Raw genomic sequence first — 20798 nt, forward strand, 5'->3', positions numbered from 1 at the left:
CTTTTCCACTGTACTTTCTTCCCTATTCAATTCTCGCTCCTGAAAACAGCCTGGCACCATCTGATCTACACTTGTTCTCAAGCAATGATCTTTAAATATTGATCACCATCACCAATAGGTCAAAAAATGGGAAACAAGCTATCTAAAGCAAATATTGCGTGTAACTCAACCATGGCAGATTTGAGGGGGCTTTTTAAGCCACACACTGCATCCTCTGTTAAGACAGCTTTTTCCCGATAAGACAACTTGCTTCAGATGTGTCATTAATCCTATGAATAAGATGTCCCCATTAGACAACTTCTGTCACGTCTTTGTAATTTGTTAGAAGGTGGCAATGCTTTTGTGCCTCTCTCCTAAGCATTAATCTCCTGGAAAGACTAGAAGAGCTATTTTTTAAGTGTGACCTGCAAAGTAAAGACAGTCTTTGAGTCTTTTTGTTACTTAGATCCAGAGAACAGGTAAGCAACTGGGCTGTTTGCTTTTCCTACTTGAAGCTAGCGGAGGTGTACAGATTTATGGTACCTGAGGATATAGCTTTTGATTCCTGGAAGACTACAGAAAGGAGAAGAGATAGTAGATTTATGATTTCCAGTTACCAAGGAATTGTAACCTATTAGCAGTCAATCACAGAAAGTTAAATGGCAAAGGAGATTTTGGCTGACTTGGAGAACATTTGTACAACGTTAGGGAAGCGGTACGTGTAGGAACAGACTCACCAGATTGGATGTGATAAAGCTTAACATCTCTAATGTCTGAGGTGAAAAACAAGGCAGAGAAGAGAGGTGACAATCCAAAGCAATAGCTCACAAATCAGCCATTCCTTAAGTGGCTCAGCAGGGGCTGGGATGATGGGGTTGACAGGCAGGGACACTTTTCATTGATTACACTTTGCAGCAACTCCTAACGGCAGCGTGATCTCATCACTCCCAACAAAGCCCCATGGCACTGCAGACAGGGATCCCAAACTGTGACCCAGGCATCACGAATGGTGGCTTCAAAGAGTCATGCAGCCCAGCGTGAGTCAGCACCTTTGATGTTAACAGATCTGCATCCACACAGCGGTGCAGAAAGGGCTTTATCCCTCTAATTACTCCACCGCAACCACAGGGAAACTTCTTGCATTTACAGCAGCCTCCGCAGCTCTGAGCTGCTGACTGGTAAGCCAGGGCAGGATGAAGCCAGCAGAACCAGCCATCTGCTCTGGACATCAACGGCGACCAAGAAGGGACCACAAAGTTGCTTTTTTGTTTTTTGAGGATCATTATCAGAGGAATTTCTAGCCATGCCATTTCAGGGCGGAGGAAGGATTTTCAGCATGAAATGAGCTTAGTTACCCATCTGAGATCAAGTTTTTCCCCAGACAGGAGACATGTACTTGTCTGCATGTCACCTAACTTGTATTTAAAGCCTATTCTGAAGGTATTTTATTTGAAAAGGGTTTAAACTCTCACACTGCACTGGAGAGTACTTCATCCTTGAAATACGCCTCTAGACAGGAAAGTTTTCCTATCAAAGGTTACAAGAAACCAGCTTCTGACGTTTAATCATAGTGATTTGCTTCAGCAGGCTGGTATAAAGTACCACTCAGCATAAATAAAGACATCAATCTGGCTGAAGTTTACCCAGCTACTCCTATTTCACAGGGCTAATGATGAGTAATGCTCTGATCTTGAATCTGGCTGAAGCATCTCATGGACAAGATGGTCCTTATGGTGAATTTGGGGCTTTCTGTGCGGGCAGCAAGAGAAGCATCCAATTCCTTCTAAAACCAGCAAGGGGCAAGACTTTGCTTCTGCATCAGGGCAGTCACAGCCCTGAGCTGGGCAGAGCTGCCCACGAGGCAAGAGCTTGTGTCCGTCACAAGCTGTAAGGTGGCACAGCGGCCCCATGAACCCAGTGCCAAGTCACATCGGTCTGCACCTCTCCACCACTGCCATTCTCTACCTGTACCTGAACTCCTCCAGCACAAAGCCCAGTTACCAAATTGATTCCTGTGCTCAACACCTGCAGGCCACGATGCACCGTTAACTCACAGGCTCCAGGTAGGGATTAGTAAGCATCTAAGCTACAGCTTTACCAAGAAAAGGAGGCAACAGCAAGGAGCAACTCAAAGACTGTCTGCTCTCTTTGACTCTCAGCAACACAAAAAATCAGTTTGGCTAAAGAGAATGAACAGAATGAGGAAAAAAAAGTGACTTTGCTGCTGCTCCTTTCAAAATAACAGCACCTTCCTGAGCTCATAGTAAACCCACACCTCATTGTAAGATAAAACAGAAGCACCACCTTCTCTAGCCCATTTCCCTGATCTTTTCATGCAAAAAAAGTCTGTTGTTTTTATTAGATGCCAGTATGCATCCTTGGCACAGGCCAGGAGTCCCCTCAGCCAACTGCAATCTAACAGCTGCACCACATCTCCCAGGACCGTGGTGCTCGTACAATGCTGATCTCATGCTATACGAGGTCACCGCCTGATGCTCTCAGGTGTGACAGCACAGGACCACAGCAGTGCTGCCCGTGCCCAGCCAAAGCTGTGTTGATTTAGGATTGCCATTTGCAAGTGGAAAGGCTGCAGCAGAGGGGGAACATGACTACAGCAAGAGCATCCTGGGGGATTCTGGACTGGCAGAACAAAATGAGATATGTAAATCTGCTTCAATGGAAGATACCTCAGTATTTGAATAGGTTTAATATTAAACCAACTCAAATTTTGGAACAAGCCCAATTAGCAAGTCAGTTCACGTGCTCAGGCCCATAAGGCATGGTGTACTTTTAGCAGTGTTGCCAAGGTTTGCTACCAGGTCATTGTGGCTTTGAAGATTGCTCTGAAAGCGACTGTTTACCCTAAAGAGTGAAACACCCAGGATAGGTCACTAAAATTGCAGGCAGGAGGGTGCTCATGACATACCTGCTGGCCTCTGAGCTTTGATTTCTTCATGAGATGCACTTCTCCAGTGATCCCTAATTTCCCCCAGGTCAGTCCCTGGAGCCTCCATCCATCTCCCCAGTTTAAGTGCATTCAAAATTTCGGAGTTTCGTTCACCTAGTGAACTGTGAGGAACCCCAGTCAGAGAAGCAAGAACACTAAACCGCTTGCGATTTGTAGTTTTACTGCAGAACCCAGGCTTTTTAGACCACAGCACTTACAGCCTGTACAGCCTGCTGCCCACCAAAAGACACGTTAACTGAAGGTCACAAGCAACACTGGTAGAGACATAGGGCAGCTCTGCGGGGCTTGGCTCCAGAGACCCTTCTCATTTGAGAGAGATTCAGACACGCTTCTCTGCTGTCCCCAACTAATGATGTATGAGCCAGAAAGACCAACAGCCTTGTGATAAGGTACCTTAAACAACACTGAACAGCTACCCAAGGGATGTGGTGGAACCCATGAGCTGGCTGACTCGGCCTTTGACTGTCTCAGTAGAAGCTGAATATGGATATTGAGTGCAAGGTTGAGGTATCTCAAAGGTCAGCTTTCATAGGAGAACAAAGCACCAAGCGGAGCATGGAGGACCTGCAGAGCCCAGATTATGTTCCCAAAGAGATCTTTGGTTGCCCAGAGGGCAGGTGGGTTTGGCCCTACCTGAGAAGAACCCCTCTTTTCACAGTTTCTTTTCACAGCTGGAAGAAAACAGTCATGACCAGGTAGGTTGAACTCTCAGAGAAGTGCTATTTAAAACATATTAGAGTCACCTAAGAAGCAGCCAGCAGTCTGGAGGCTACAGTGCATGATACAAGAGGACTTCTTACTGACTAGAGAGGAGTCAGCCTGCTGTACCGAGTCCAAAGTGGACATGTCTAGCGAGGCAGGTTGGACTCCTAGGTTAGGATGGCTGCTGCGCTCGTTCCTCCTGCTCAGAGGCACGGGACTCCTCTTGAACAAGCATTTCTGCAGTGGAAGAAGCATTAGAGCCACCACTTGCTCAGCACAGGAGGGACAGCAGCAAAGCATAAATAAAGGATGTCCCAGGATAGAGCAAGGCAGCTTCGCAGGCAGCAGAGCACAGCTCCCTGCACGGCTCCTCAGCTTCCTCATTTAGGAGGAGAGACAAAAGGTTGCATCCCCGACTCAGCCCCAGAGCAAGAGATAATTAGTAGCTCATTGTTTTAAATCCTAATAAGTGTTCCCCAAACTGACTAGCTGTGTTGGACATAATGTAAATGATTCTGAAGAAAACACTATTTGTAGAGTAGTCTAATTAGGTGGCCATGAAAGCAAGGAGCCTGTGCAGCACTGACTGCCGAGGGAGACCTGATTGCACAAACCCCAGAAGACTCTCACGTAATAGCAAGAGCTAATTTCTTTATTTCCTAAATATCCACCAGTGAGCAGCTTACAGACTTCATTTCACCATTTGTGAACCCCAGAGTTAGCTACCTAGAAGATTTATTCCCTTCTCTTTGAATGAAGCAGGGGAGAACAGTCATTTTGGAGTTTGCCAAGACACAACAGCTGCCCAGATAGCTCCACCAGACCCCTTGGTCAGCTCAGCAGAGGAGGTGGCACAAACCAGAGCTTTGCAATGGTCCTTGTCAGGGCCAGCACACTGAGGAACAGAGCACTTTCACAGAAACAGCGAGAAGGGCCCCCATCTCTTTGGGGATGGGCTGTTGTAGCTCCCACCCAAATCCCCAGGTCTAGCAGGACTCCTGGTTTCTCCAGGAGAGGAAGGGAAGAGAGTTGTGTTTTGATATAAGTTGATGCAACAGCTTCTTTCCAGTCTTACCTGGCAGTTTGTGGTACCTTATGTGGGCTTAGCTCACTGCTGAGGACTTTGGGTTGGTCACCTTGCCCTCTCCTGTCCTGAAGGCACAGGAGGATGGGGGGAGTCTGCTTTCCTCAGGCGATAACTCTTTAAATAAGAAGTTCAAACCTATGTTCTTTAGAGCTGCAACAAGCAATTGCAGCCTGATTGAAGGTTATCGGTACCCACAGCCTTGGCACAGCTTGTTTTCCGAGGCACCGATGGACAGCAAATAAGTGTTTTGTCACAAATCAAGACTGTCCTAGAAAAGCCAAAGGATGGTCTGCAGCATCCACAGTGCCACTTGGATAAATAGCAGCAAAAGTCTCAGGGGCAGCACAGGGCAGAGATGAGATACATTCCCTCCCCATCCCCACCCCCCCGGTATGAGGTTGAGTAACCTCAGGCCAGATCTCAAGCTGAGCTCTGACAAGACCAGGCAGTCGCTGGGTGCAGCACTGGGTTTACGTTCATGTCAGCTTAGGGACACCTGCATTTCTGCTCAAAGCACTGCTCTCAACAGGCTTTCAACGTTACAGCAGCCAGGCTATGCTCTTTGGAGGCAGGGTTGCAATTGCTACACCACCTCACAGAGGCTCAATGAAACCATGGATTATTGTTGGGGGAGATCCCACTCCATCCCTGGTTAAATCAGTTCATCTCTGCACAAAATCCCCGAGTATTGACCCAACCACAGCACAACACTCGCAACGTGGGCACTTCGCTGCTGGGTCCTTTCCCTGGCCACAGTGGAAGGACCCCAAAAGCAAGAGATAGCAGGTAGGGACCGTGCAGCAGCAATTCTCCACTCCCTGCTCTAGTGGGAGCACAGCCAGGACGGCGGAGGCAGAAGGAAAAGCATCCTGGAAGGTGACTGAACAGCAGAAGGACACAGCTGACTGGATTTCAACTGCTGCAGTTTTCTTGCGCTCTCCTACAAGAGGGAAATCAGCTGGAGGGGGAGTGCTTTAACCCTGTACGGCAGCTGGTCGTGGTTGCTCAGGATCACGTGAAACCAAGCGAGCATGGTGAGAGAGGGCAGGGGGATTTCTTGAGCAAGGCCAGCTTTCTCGCTTGACCAGCCAAGCCGGACGCCAGCTCTCGAGAGGCTGCAGACTGACAGCGCTGCAAAGTCGGGGAACTCCCTTAGCAATCACGTATCTGAAAAAGGAGTCTCCAACCCATGCAGGAACAAAGTCATGGCTGATCAGAAGTTCAGACCTCACAGAAGAAGAAGTATTTCACTACAACAATGCTGAACAACCTGCATTTTTCATTCCAGATCCAGCTTTCCCCAGGAAGCCTCTGACCTTGTGTGCAGGACGCTACTGAGCTGGGCGCTGAGGTCCCAAGAGCATTCAAGTGAATTTGCAGCACAAAGCCAGCTGAAAGCAAACGAGGCTTATGGAAAAGTTACTGGGGCACTTCTGAGCATATATCCATCCCTGCAACTGTAAGGTGCCTGGCCTTTGTGCTCACTTCTGCCTAAAATATTTATGTGCTAATAAAGGTGAGGCCAGAGGAGCCTTTGAGGTCACTTAGAGAGGTAAACTCACTGCAACCGAAATAGCTGAGACAGCAAGTAAGCCAGAAACAATCAAAAGCAATTAGAATATGCCTGTACTACATAACATTTACTTGTTATGCTACAAGGGTCCAAAAAGCAAAACAAAGGGGTTTTGCTAATTCTTTCCTACTCCATTACCCTTGCAACCAGGAAAGCACATTAAACACCTCCGCTTTGCTCACTGCTTCATGCGTGTTCAGTTCAGCTCTCCCTTGTTTCAATAGCTTAAAAGCCTGTTTTTCCCTTTAAAAGCCAACTTGCCTGCCAGGTAGTTTCTCTTAATCTCTCAGACTTGGCGAGAAGCCTCTCTAGGCTGCTGAAAGAGATAGCTACTTACCCTTTGTTCTTGCGACAAGAAAAGCCTCAGCTATCAAATCGTTCCAGATTCCTTTGTAGTCTGAGAGACTCTAAAATGGAAAGAATAAAACCCCCATGTATCAGTCTAACAGACTAATAGCTACCAAGGCTAGTGGTTAGACCAGCTTATAACCACGCCACACCTCTCTACAAAGCAAGCCTTTTCCAGACCAGATAGCTACGAGATTTGGTAACAGTCATTGACCTTGGACAACAATCCTTGAGTCCTTCCTCATGTCAGTGCTCAGCCTGAGAAAGGAGTCAGAGACTAAGCTGGTGCTTCCAGCCATGGCCCTTCCCCCAGGGCTGATGGAGGAGGTCCCCAGGAGCAGCTCTGGAGCTGAGGACTGCAGTACCCAGCCATCCTCCGTGAGCAGGCTGGACCAACTAGGACATCCCACCAGGATGGGCAAGAGAAGCATGTCCATACTGGTCCATATTGGTCTAGGGCTGTCATTTTCTTTCTCAAGGTTCTCTGCATACTGCAGTTACACGCAGCTCGTCAATTAAAAAGATGCACATGGCTCCCACGAAGGCAACACTCATTTCTACAAACTGAGAACTGTTCCCAGAAGTTGCAAGCAAAAATAACACCCAAGCTACCAGTTGCTTCAGTGCAAACAAATATTTTTGTAATGAAGTTCTCTGTAGCTTATGTGGAATTACTTCAAAAAGCCTTTTTCAAAGTTGTTTGTAGAGAGCATTCACCATGGTGAGTGTGAAGAGGCATGTCTCCCCTCCACACGTCCTCACAACACTGTTTTCTTCTCTGGAAAGCAACCCACCATCTAGCTACTTACACACCAGAAGGATCTTGGCCCTCCTGACATAGACTTCTGCACGCCTCTTGTGTGTGAAAATCCTCTCACGCATCTTGACAGCAAGAATCAGAGACAGTCCCAAAAGAAGAGAAACCACAGCCAGCTGCAGTAAGCTTTTCACAGCCCTGTAACAGACGTACGGGATCTTCGTTCCTCGAGTAGGGCTGCGAACTGCGTATGACTGACTGCTGCCGCTTTTCAGAAAAAGCCTTTCTGAGAACAATTCTTCAGATCCAACCTCAGTTCAGCGCGCACCAATTTCTGAAAGCGTCGTTTGCTCTTCTGCTGCGCCGTTACTCATCGTCAGGGTCTCCGTCACCACGCCGTTCTCCCCGGAGCTGCTCCTTCCCAACTCGCAGGGACATGTGGCTCTTTTCCCTGCACCTTGGGAAGCAGCTTGCTCTTCTCCAGCAGCCAGAGTGTGCCGTCTGTCCACATCTGTTACTGCTCCTTTTACAACTGCAAAACATTTCTTCTGGTTTCTGCAGCACAATAGCTTTAGAGTTTAGCAGAGTTTAATGAAGTTCTCCCTGTTGAGGAGCAAGCCTGCTCCTGGGCTAAGAGCACAGCGTCCCCGTCTCACGTGAAGAGACAAATGCAACAGGTAAGAGGCTGCTGTAACCATTAGAGATGCAGCAGAATATTTTACAAAGGTACCAAAAAGTTTTTGGAAGTGATCTCAGTCTTAGGCAACCCACTGCTAGTTCAGTCAGAGCGATCCCAGCGGTTACATTTCACTCGCTGCAGCTAGCTGAAGCAACAGGTAGACGCTAGCGTCCCTGCATGCTGTAGCGAGCTACACTGGCCGTCTTTCTACTCTGATATTACACCACTGATTTCACCTTGGTTAAAAACCTCTTTGCAATATGCAGCAGGATCAATGGCTAGCGAGGCTCAAGCAGGCGGCATCCATCCAGGTTTGGGATCTGGAGCAGTGGGTCATGGTATTGCCCACCTCACAGTTAGTTTCTTCTCCACAGTTAGTTTCTTCTTGTGTTCAGTTGATATTAGAAGCCTTTGAAGTGTATACGTGCTTGTGGTCCAGGAGAAAGTCTCCAGGGAAGCAGTTTGCTACAAATACTCAGCTACTTAAAAATATTTATATATGCTAGGAAAAGATTAGACTTCATTTAGCATTTTCTCTACCTTTAAACCTCATCTAATGCAGCATTAAGCTGCAGCAAATTGGTTCTGAAGTCGTAAAGGAGAAAGACTCTTGAAACAGCAAGATGGTTCAGTAAGGAGAGAAGACTGATTGCTCATTAGTTTCTAGACTGTGTTTTAGTAATGGAAAACTAGAAGATGTCTGAGATCCTCAGTTCAAAAATCTTTACTTACAGGATACTCTTCCCAAACTAGGGACCATCACAAAGACGCAGGCATCTAGAACAGCTTTAAGGGGTCAAAAGATGAGGTAAGGACAGCCTGCCTAACATACTAAGGAAGAGGCATTCAGATTGTAGCTGGGTACCTTCTCATGAGACAAGTTCCACTTTTAAAGGAAGAAATGTCGTATTATTTGCAACCACTGACAAGTCATTGTGCAATAACCAGGGGGGCTTTCCCAAGCCAGCATGGTAAGGGAAGGAGCACCAGGACTGCAGCTTGCTCTGCTGTTGGCAGACAGGGGTGGTCATAACCAGCTCTCACAGTGGGAGGGTTTTGGCACGGCCGCCTCAGGACAGATGGGGTTGCATGAGGGGCTGGGAAAGGCATTAGAGGTGCATGAACTCCATTAGCAGGAACACTGAACTCCTCTGCTGCCCCAAGCCCCACCAGCACGGTCCCAGAAGAGCATCCTTGGGGAGTTCTGGAGCTCGGTGAACCACTGTCAAGATAAAAGCCTGATAATGGAAACCTGCTTCTTGGATGTGCACCACATGGTGCGATCTGGAGCTGTGCCCCAGCTCTGGTACCCATCGGGCAGAGCACGCCAGGTCCTCTGCAGATGGGTGTCTGCAGGAGGTGATGAATGAGGAGCTGCCGAAGCCGGCTAACCAAAATCCTGGTTGCAGGCAACTGGAGCTGGTCCTTAGCATTTGAAATAGAAGGTTCATCGCTATTGCCAGGCAGCTCAAGTCTCTGGAGACTCCTGTTTTCCTACTTCTGCCATCGACCTTTTCAAACATTACCAAAATACATCTCCAGCAGGCAGTTCATACATTAACAGTTTGCACACTTTTAATAAAATTGTTTTTCACAACTAGAACACAGCATGTGTTTTCACAGCACTAGCCACCATCAAATATTTACTCTGTTCAAAGAGCCATCAGTGACCTGAACAAAACCATTTTTCAAATACTGAACAGGAAAATACACTCCAATCTCTGAGCCCAGTTACATCTGGCTCCAAGTTAGCTGGCAGATGGGAAGAAAACTGGTTGCAAATGCTTAAAAATTTAAGCTTCTTGCATTTGTGAAGTCTGTAAGTCAGGAAAACACACTCAGAGTGAGGTAAGCAGGCTCCATTTGTAAAGGCACTCAGTTTTCAAAGGCACTGAGATAGAAACGTGCCTGGAGAGACGTGCAACATGTTTACACGCTGCAAGCAAGATGAGCTCCTACTATTCCTTGTCTGGCCACCTTCTTCCCAGCTGCAACCTACAGCCTCCCAGGACACACAGCGCAGAGCAGCCAGACACTGCAGCCCACCCCAGTCTCACAAGGATTACAAGAAAAATTCATTTTTATGGTAACGTGCAGAAAATGTGAACACAGCAGTGTTTTATGAAGAATCCCAGCCCATAGACTGATGTTATATGCACAGCAGCGTTTAGGTACGGCTGCCTGACAGGCAGGATTTGCCTGGATTTGTGGAAACCCTGAGTTTCTCAGACTTGCTGAGATACCACAGCTGAAAGCTGTGGGTCATCGTCTCCCAGCCACCACAACTACGGGTGTCCACAGTGCCTGCTCCAGCCCAGCTGCAGCTCTGCAGCAGGAAGCGCCAGAGGCAGGTCTAGGTCTAGGAATGGCCAAACTCTGCCCTCTCTCAAGATGCTCACGCGGGAATATTTTGGATGGGGATAAATAAGGGATTTGCAGTCATCCATTTCGCGTGGGAAGCCTGCTGCCACAAAGACGCTCAAATTCCCTTACCAGAGGGCAAGATCTGGAGCATCCCAATCACAGAGTACTTCTCAGATTTCTTGGCATAGGTCTGGGGACCCTAGGTAAGCAGAAACCCCTCACTCCTGAGCCTGTGCACGCACCATTAGTATCCCCTGCTTGAGGTCTACATCCCCCCCTGCCCCTCCCAGCATTCCATCAGACCTTTCCTTATTGCTGAAGGAGGCACGTCCACATCCCCCCCTGCCCCCCCCAGCATTTCATCAGACCTTTCCTTATTGCTGAAGGAGGGGAGCAGCCTCAGCCAGCCCCAGAGCGGAGCCACCTGGGGCCGTCATCCCCTTCCTCCCCACACCTGGGGATGCTGCAGAGCCAGACCTCCCACCCCTGGGCAGCTTTTACAAGCATCTCTTCACCAGCCCTGGTTGCACCCTCCCCCTCTGGCCACAGAGGTGCCACACCAACCTGGGTTTCTCCTCAGGGACCTTTCATCCTCTTCGTGCTCTCCTCCCAATTTAAGAGGCAAAGCAATGTTTCTCCCCATTAACACAAAGACACCAAACAAGAACAGGCACTGCTTCTCCAAGGCCATCAGCGCGAAATCCCTCAGCTCCATGCAGCAAGCCAACCCATCACCAGCCACCTCAGAGACAACACACCACCTGCAAACCTCCTCCTGCCCCTCGTGCATCCCTTATATACCCACCCACCTCCCCCAGCAGCCCACTGGTGCGGGCTCCTGGGAAACTACAGCTCCCACAGAGCCTGACCATTAAGGTTTGCAATCCTGATGCCTGGTCTCAAAGGGAAAGGGCTCAATGCAGGGCTTAGACCAGGGCTCGGGGACCAGGTCCAACTAGCCCAAGCACCCCTTTCCAGGCAGATTTGTGATTATTTTGCAGAGGTCCCCTATTCCTACCTTCCGTATTCCTGCATTTTCACTGAAGGGTCTTTAACACATAAAACGCACCAAGGAGCTTACTGAAGATCTCAGTCACAAAATGGAAAATCAGGGCTCTGCCAGCTGGAGGGAGGAGTTTGCAGACCCTGGAAATAGGTTTATCATATAAGAACTGTTGTTTATGAGCCCTGGGGTGTCAAGTGTGTGCCTCATCGTGGAAAATTCCCTCAGTTCCAGGAAGTAAATTTCTGTGGTTCAGGAGCAACTAACTGTGGCAAATCCCTAATGTAAGGAAAGTCAGAAAGCTTTTTCTATTCCTAGTTATGCTGTGTTTCTATAAACTTTCCCCTATGGCATGCAATATTAGAGTTCTTTTAGCAGCTTTTCCCTAAGAAAATGCTAACAAAGGAGGCATTGTTATAACACCGATGAGTGCTGAAATCACAGTCACCACCCTGGCTCTGAGCCCACCAGCTACAGCAGATGGGACGGCTTCTTCCCACGGGATGCGTGGGGCCAGCTTCAGCCTGGTCAGAGAAAATGGGCAGATTTAGAAGAGGTAAATCGGAAACACTGGTGGGAGGACTTGCCAAAGGGCAGTAAATGCTTCATGTCCCACAGTGCATCAAAAATGTTGTACCGGCGACCTTTGCACTCACCTCTCCCACTTGGCCTAAATGAATGAGTCCACCCTGAAGCCACTCTCAAGTCTTTCACAGCAGATACTCAACCCTGAAGAATTCATATTAAGCAGATCTCCTCCACCACCCTGGCCTTCACCCACCACGGCTGTTGAAGAGAGTTGTGCCTTCTCTGAACTCCAACAAAAGCAATAGCAACACTGATATAAGCAAACACTAAAATGAAATTGCTCATAAACAGTGAATTCCTCAACGCAGACTCCATTCACATCATCATTTAAATACAAATTTCCAAACCTATCTCCTGCCAAAAAATAAATGCATTTAAACAGTCCTGAGACGTATGTACAATAATGCCTTTTTCACCCACGCTAATGAGCCTGAAAAGGAGATAAAACTCTCAGAAAACATTCCAAATTTCTCTTCCATGCTGATATTAACAAAGATCTGAATCAAAGGAGGGAGAAAGAGTGGAAAAGTGATTTCTGCTTTCAAGCTTTTAACACTTAGGGCTAGATCAGATAAAGGGCTTGAGCAGGGGGGATGGACTTTCATGCCTCCATCCTACCTAAGTGCTGCTTGAACCCTAGAAGTGCCTGAGATCTGAATCACACTGACATTAAAGTATTTTAAGCATGGATTTATGGTGGAAAGTTTGGCTCTAGCCTCTCCGCTAGCCTCCAGCTGCAGACTTAGGTACTCAGGTGCTCACCGTGCAAGGTGGAAGTGCAAATCACTCTTTTGCCCAGATCGGGGCTATGGTCCTTCCTACCCACACGGGGACAAACTCCCCATGGATGCTCTCCTCTGGTGAAGACCAAAACAGCTTCAGCCTGAGCAGGGGCTCAAGAACAAATCTTTGGGGGCCATTCCTGCTACCATCCCTCTCCATCTGCCTCTTCCTCTGCAGACAGCTGCTTGGGGTGAGCTGACTTGCAAAGGCTCCAAATGGAGGGGTTTGCATCCCAAGCTCCCGCTGGACTGCATCCAGAAATTTGTAGCTGCTTTTGAAAATCCTGCTCTGTGCCTTTTTAGTAACAAAGCTCTTTTTAAAGCAGGCTTGTGCCATGAGACATGCAGTGGGAGATTGGCGAGCATTCAGGAAGGGCTCAGGTGCCCTTGGACATCCCTGGGATGGCTGAGATTACCCAGGGAGCAGGATGAACCAAGGTCTGGAGACCCCACACCACTGGGTGGGCTCTGCACAGCCAGCTCGTTCAGCAAACCCACTTCCCTGTCCCTCCAGTTTCCTCGTGTTCCCTAGGGAAATAATTTGTTGGGCACTCGGTGAGCAAAACTGCAAAGAGCATCCTGATGCCCTGGAGGGAGAACAGCTGGCTGGGCTGCGCACACGTCTCCTGTCACCCCTCGTACAGTAGGAAACGCTCCCTTTCTCTCTGACTACACTTCAGGATGGTTTTGTGTATTAACTTTATTATTTGTGCATGATGCAGAAAATGTAATCTACAGAATAACTGGCTGCATTTAATAACATTTTCCAAGCTACACTGGTAACATTATTTTGTTCCGAGTGACAGTTTAGTAGTACAGAGGGAACACTTGGTTCCTCTGCTCACCAACACAGAATAAAACCAGGGCATTTTGCAGGGATCTGGTGGTGCATGAATGAATTTGTTCCAACCTCTTGAGCATGTCTCCCATGGGCAATATTTTATTTTCCACACGGAAGCAACTTTTCTCTTTGGAGATGAGCAGGCCACCGACGTAACAGAGCTATCCTGCTTACGACAAGAGAACTGCCTGCAGGGGTTGCACGCTATCAATAAAGTAATCAATACAGGTGTATTGATGACTCCATCACATGGAGTTTCCATCAAAACACCACATGGTGTTTGTGGAAACTTCTGAATACTAAAAATCAGGGGCCTTTTATAGCACCGCAGAATAAATATTTCAAATTAACAAGCAAGCTGTGTGGGGAAAAAAAAAAGTCCCCGACGATGCTGGCCTGTCCGATCCTATCAGCTCCACTGAAAGCTCCACTGGGAAATGGCAAGAAAATAAAAAGAGAAAACAAATTTCAGGTCAGGCCCAGGCATTTTGTTTTAATTGAAAATATTGAAACAAGATGTTTCAGCCTTGTTCATTACTCATTTTTATATGTATTTGTAACTTCATTCTCAGCTGAGATGAACAACAACTGTTGAAAGAGTAGAAACCCCTCCTGGAAGGTGCTTCCTCCGTCAGCTCCCAACAACCAGACAGTGCTGACAATTCGGGCCTGGTAGCTCCTTAGAAATGCTCATAGAATCATAGAATCATTGAGGTTGGAAAAGACCTCTAAGATCATCGAGTCCAACCATCAACCCAACACCACCATGTCCACTAAACCATGTCCCTAAGTGCCGTATCTACACGTCTTTTAAATACCTCCAGGGATGGGGACTCCACCACTGCCCTGGGCAGCCTGTTCCAATGTTTAACCACTCTTTCAGTAAAGAAATTTTTCCTCACATCCAATCTAAACCTCCCCTGGCGCAACTTGAGGCCATCATGGAGGTGAAAGCCCCTTCCTGGTGATTAAAATATACCTGGTTTATTCTGTGTTTGTGGCAGACAATAAGTACACACAGCGCTTGCTTCCATGGGATGGGAAGATGCGTGAATCCTCCTGCTTATGATCGGGTGTAGCAAAATATACCTGGTTTATTCTGCGTTTGTGGCAGACAATAGGTACACACAGTGCTTGCTTCCATGGGATGGGAAGATGTGTGAATCCTCCTGCTTATGATCGGGTGTAGATATGTTCAATTTCCTAAAATAAAACTGCTTACATTAAATCATGACCTCGCCCCAAATGGACACACTTTCTTGCAGAGTGATTTATTTTAGTTCATCTCTTAAATAAATAAATTGGAATAAGCCACAAGGATTAACAGGATCATACCGAACGTGCATCTTAAAATGAGCCCTTGCAAATCTGAGCGGGGACAAGCAGCTTTTTCTTGTCCCTGTGAAGCTCCATCATTTTAGAAGGCCTGAGCTTGGTGTCCTGGGTTTCAGCTGCTGCTGTTGGGGGCATGAAATGGTGCCTGGCTGGAGCTGCGAGAGGGAGATCAGTCCATCACGTACCTACATGACTCTAGATGAGCAATTGAAATTCCTCCATTGTACATAATTCACTTATAATCATTTGAAGAAGGGAGGAGGGAGGTGGAAATGTCATTACTCTGCTTAATGACTCAACCACTGAGTCCTCCTGGGCATTTCTCTTTCTTTCTCTGTCTTTTTTTTTTAATAAACAAAAATGTGCTTGATTGTGAAATTTAAATATTTAACAACATTTACTTGCAGAGCATTTAGCAGCTCACTTTTCAACCTCCCTCTCTATTTCCATTTTAATTTTGTTTGCTGTTTCAGAGGAGCACTAATCCTTCCTTAATGTCCCCTCCTGACTTCTCCTCGCCATCTCCCTTCCCCCTCCGCATTGGTTGAAGGGTGCAGGAAAGTCCCGCACCTGTCTCTGTGTTTTTCCAAACTCATTTGCCTATACAAGTTTCTTCACTATAATAAAAGGATTCCCAGGCACATTAGTCAGTTAAAATAATCACAGGCTGCCACTGTCCCACTGTATGTAGAAAAGGAGAGAAAAACCATTAATGAACTGCTGCGTTGCTCTTAGCCCAGACACAATTAACACCTGGATTTCAGACTTTTCCAAAGTCCGTATATGTTGCCTTCTGTTGCAAACCCATCGAACGGCAGCATTTGGATGGGAGGCGTGGGAGGAATAAGGATGACAGCGGACCCGAGCCCCTGGCGCGGTATGGTACCCGAGGCAGCGAGCACGTGTGATGGGCAGCAACACGGCTGCGACTCTGGAAAACCTCACTGACTACAGAGAACTTCCCCTCGATTTTCTTGAGAGTAGCTGAGAGCACGTCTGCTGCCTGTCCTAACGATGTAGTCGTCAGCTGGTCCAGGCAGGGGGGGTGTTTTCGAAGCACTTGACACTACAGAGTCTCAGTCATGCCCGAGGTGCTGTAGGTACTACTCTGGGCAGGATTTTAGGTGCTACTGTAATAACCCAAAATAAATATAGTGATGCAGTATTCCTTGACAGCCATTTCACCTAAAAAAAAGGAGGGAATAAGAAGGCATTGGGTTTCTCTGACTTCTGGTAGCATTTCCGAGCTGAGTCTGACTAGAAGGCCTGAAAGGATCATCTGCCCATCCTAATTTGCTTGTGGGACTTGGGAATTGAAATATTGACCAGATCTAGATCAGAAACTCGCAGCCGGTGTTTGGTTCTCTGAACGGTATTTCCAGCATGAGCCTTGTCAGCAAATCTCCTGTAGTCTCCACGACTGTACAGTTCTGCTCGCACCACGGTCAGGTTTGTGTGTGTTCCCTCTTTCACTGAGTTGTCCCAGAAGAAAATAAATGTCTGTTCAGTTTGCTGATCTCAACTGAGTTTTACAGGATGAGAATCTGAAATGCAGCTGTGGGGACGCAAATGCAAAGTGTGTTAAAAAAGATAACAGAAAGGGAAGCAGTCGAGGGTTTATTTAATTAACACATTAACATTTACTCTTAATATTATTTTTATTAAAAAAGTAGCAGTACGATTCATCCAAAGTCCTTGCCACTTTTTAGCAGACGTAGGTGGATGTGTAGTAACGCTAGAGGACCTTGGAGGTAGATCATTTTTGTATTCAAACAAAATGAAGAAAGAAGCAGATGAATTTTTGTGCATTGTGTTCTTTTCTAATCCCTCCAGTTAATTAGTTTTGTGGCCAGAGTGGCTTTCACAGAATGAGTTTCACTATCATTTCCAAAGCCACTGGAGGTGCTCAGCAGTTGTATTCAGGAAACGTTATTGGGTATAAAAACAAGCCACAAAATGTCACTTCTTAAAAATGCAACCTCTTCTTTCCCCTTGGGAAAGGAAACAAGAGAAGGGATATTACTATGAGTAATGGGATGGAATTGGGGAAGGAAAGAAATCATACTGAATATCAAGAATAGCTTTTTGACGATGAGATGTATCAGGCTGAGGAACAACTTCCTGGGGGAATAATAAATAATCCATTGTCATCGTAAGTGCACTTAAGCAGTGCTGTTCTACTGCATGTCTCAGAGGGCTCCAGAGAGGACGTAAGCACCATTTCTGTTTTACTGGTGGGGAAACTGAGGAACGGAGGGCTGCCCAAGGTCAGAGCGGGCGACGAACCCGGAATCCTGATAGCCTGAAGCCTTGAGATTGAAGTGGCTATTGGCAAGCAAAGTAAGGGCAATGCACGGGGCCTGGGTGGCTCTCAGGCAGAGGGACAGTCATTATTCTCCCTAGGCTGCCAAAATACTATACTTGCATTAGCCTGGAGCCAAGAACCCACAAGCAGCAAAGGCTGTGAATACTAAAGGGCCAGTTCAGCATCACCAAGTGCTTTGTGTCAGTATTAGTCATGTAAAGGGGCTGCAAAACCATCCTTCCTATCAGTGTTTTACCTCCACTGCTTTCTCTTGCTCTGTGTAGGAGTAAATGGTTATACAAGTCATCGGGTTACAAAAAGAGGCTGTGGAAAATCTGCCTCTAAAGGATTATTTATTAATTTCAAATGCAGTCCTCCCACATCACAGCAGAGGTACAGCGCTCTCCTCACGAAGGGGTGCATGAAATTCCTGGCCATGGCAGGTTTCAGCGAAAATCCCTTCTGTACTAAAGAACCGGGGGCGAACGAAAGGTGCTTCATCTTGCCAGTGGTGCAGACTCTTTCGTGGGAGTCACAAGATTCATTAGCCTGGCATTTTTATAGTTATTATAACATCTGCAAATGAGCCTTTTCTTCCCTGAGTCTTAGTTTAGGCCAAATGCCCTCAGCCAGCGTGAATCAGCTGTGCAATGCGTTGCCTGTGCATGGCGCTCGCTGTCCGGGGGTTTGCACACGGTGACCTCGCAGCCTCATCTTCCGATGGGAACGCAGCTGAGGATCGGCTCCTCTTCTTCATCTCATTTTTGCAGCTATTGGAGCATGTAACTCTTCACGTTTAAGAGAGGCCTAAAAGTATCCGTGAAGGGGGCATTTATGTCATGAATATATTTTAATCAGAGATGTCCTTCTGCAGAGTCTTCCCGAGTGCAACGTGAATGCCAGGTTATTCCAGTTCATGTGAAGACCTGATGCTCAAGGGTTCCACACCAGCACAAAACCATGGGGGTTGTACTGGAAGGCAGTGCTGGAGGTATCTCAAGGTTACCTGGGCCTCCCTCTTCTTAAAGTTAATGAAAAAAATGCATGGGAAGGACTGGGAAGGAAAGCAGCACTTTCAAGGACTTTATGGGCACCTGTTAAAACCCCCCCAGTATGGCTATCTGATAAAAGTCTGCGAAACAGAAGCGAGATGTCCAAATGCTACAAGGCTGGGAGAGGTTTTACTGCTGCCTGAAGCTCCCCAAAGCAGCTGAACATCCTCCCACATCCTCCCACTGCTTTGCTTCTGGGCCCAGCACGTGGATACATTGCTTCGCGCTCGAAGCCAGACTGGGAAAGCAAAGCATTGGCCTCAACGTTTGCACCGCGCTTCTTCCTCAGCAGCCTGCATTCCCAATGGCTCTGGTTTGGACGCCTTGCAAAGTCTATTTTAAATTTTCATCGTATTTTCATTCGCAGGCTCAGGTTTGGGCTGGGATATTTCTTTTTCTCTGTGCAATTCGATACCTGCGTTGCTGTTATATTGTGAGAAACTTTTATCTCCTCACCACGAGCAGGCACTTGGGAATGGCTCCTTTGGTTGCCAGAGGTATTTTCACTCATTCCTGGCCTTTGTGCTTGCGTTTCAGCCAAGGCTCTGTTCCTTACCTGCAAGTGCGTGCAGCCCCATTGGAGAGGGAGACACCGAGCCCCACAGTATGGGGGGGCTCTGAAGAAAGTTATTAAACACACACATTAAAAAAACACCCAAACAATGCTGAATCTCTCTCAGCCTTCTTACCCCTGCAGTTGTTGATGGTCTCTTTCTCCAACCTCTGTAAGGTCCAACTGTCCCACGATGGTGGTGCAACTTCTGCATCCTCTTCGGTTGCTTCCTTGGGCTCCTCATTGCTATTCCACTAATGTCCAAACGGGCATCGTCAGCCCTGTGGCAGCTCCACAGTTTGATTTCACACGTTCCCCTTCCCCTCCGACTGAGGCTGCTCAAGATTTTATCCCTACAGGTGTTGGTGGCACACGGAGTCCTTCTTTAGCTGGGGCTGCACCTCGGGGCTGGCAAAGGTTGTGCACACAGTGAGAAATGCTGACAGAAACCTTTTTACACCATAAAACTCTACCGTTTAGGCATACTGGAGGTCCCAAAAGCTTCCTCGGGACTAAAAGACATTTAAAAGCATCTTAGCAACTGTGTCACTCAACATGTTGTTTCTAGTCCTCTGGGCATAAAGACGAAAGGTTCAGATTTAGTGACCTTTTATTTCTCATGGTAGATGTTTTAATCTGGTATTAGGACACTAGCAACTGAAACGCTAGTTGAAATCGGAAACTGCTTTAAAGGTCAAACATTCATGACTCAATGCTCAACGCTGACCCAAGATTTATGTGAAATTGGGAGTAGAAGCCCCAGATGTCCAATGTCCTGTCCTACCAGCACCCACAAGGTCATCCAGTTCGCCATGGAAGGGCTGCCAGATTTTCCGGCAAGCTGTGTCATAAGAGACAAGATCAGAAAAGACGATAATGATGGATATTCATCTAGAGGTTTGAATGATGAGTGTGTGCATTTCAGACCTGCAGAGCAATTATAGCGATAAAGAAAACAGTGGAACATTAAGCATTTGCTGTGGTATCAGACATAAAAAAAGACATGTTCAGATGCAGCAAAGGCAGAGAGATGATTGTTCACTATGAATATATCGGAGAGGTAAACATTAGAGAGAGAGTAGTGCTATTTAAGCTAATGGACAATTTTGGCATGAGAACAAATAAGTATAAACTATCTAGAGGCTAAAAGGATGTTTTCATTCTCCACAGAAGGGAATTTCTAGGCCAGCCATTCAGTGAGGGGGATAGGGAAAAACAAACGAACCAGACTGATAATGGGGGTTAACATGGGATGCGAAGGGGACTGTCGGACACAGCAACAGGGAGCTGCCTTTCAAAGCCCAGGAGGCTCTTTCCACTCCCATCCCCATACTAGAAGGGCACTTAGAGATTCTTGCTTTTATCTGCTTTATATCTCCTTCTCTTCCCCACGCTTCAGCCCAGCATCCATCCCACACTCTTTCAGCAGAAAGTTACCTGCGCTGGAGGCAGCTCCATGCTCCTGGGACCAGCATTTTCAGTGACGGGCCATGCACAGCCTCCCCTTCGCTCAGCAACGGCGCCAACTGGGCATGCCAGGACCTGCTCTTCTCGGCAGCATGGCCGCGAGGCTGTTCGTGTGCTTGAGGTTGCCTTGCAGACAAGTTGAAGGCTATGTTTAATTCTAGCAGTTTTTTAGAGGGAGAGCTGGAGCGGGTTTCCTTTGCCTTATAGTCAGTTCCCAAGGTTTCAAGCTGTGCATAATGCTAACTCCAGTTTTATTAGGCCTTTAAAGTGCATTTTTATAACATTTTGGCTCAAACAAATTTACCAACCATATCGTAAAATAGATAAGGAATAATAAAGTCCCAATTCATATGCAGTTTAAAACTTTGTTCTGTTTTATGGCTAAATCAATGGTCAGCTTTTTGAAAAACTGTAT

This window comes from Aptenodytes forsteri, unplaced genomic scaffold (genome assembly GCF_000699145.1).
Source record: "Aptenodytes forsteri isolate BGI_AS27 unplaced genomic scaffold, ASM69914v1 Scaffold55, whole genome shotgun sequence".
Taxonomy (NCBI): Eukaryota; Metazoa; Chordata; class Aves; order Sphenisciformes; family Spheniscidae; genus Aptenodytes; species Aptenodytes forsteri.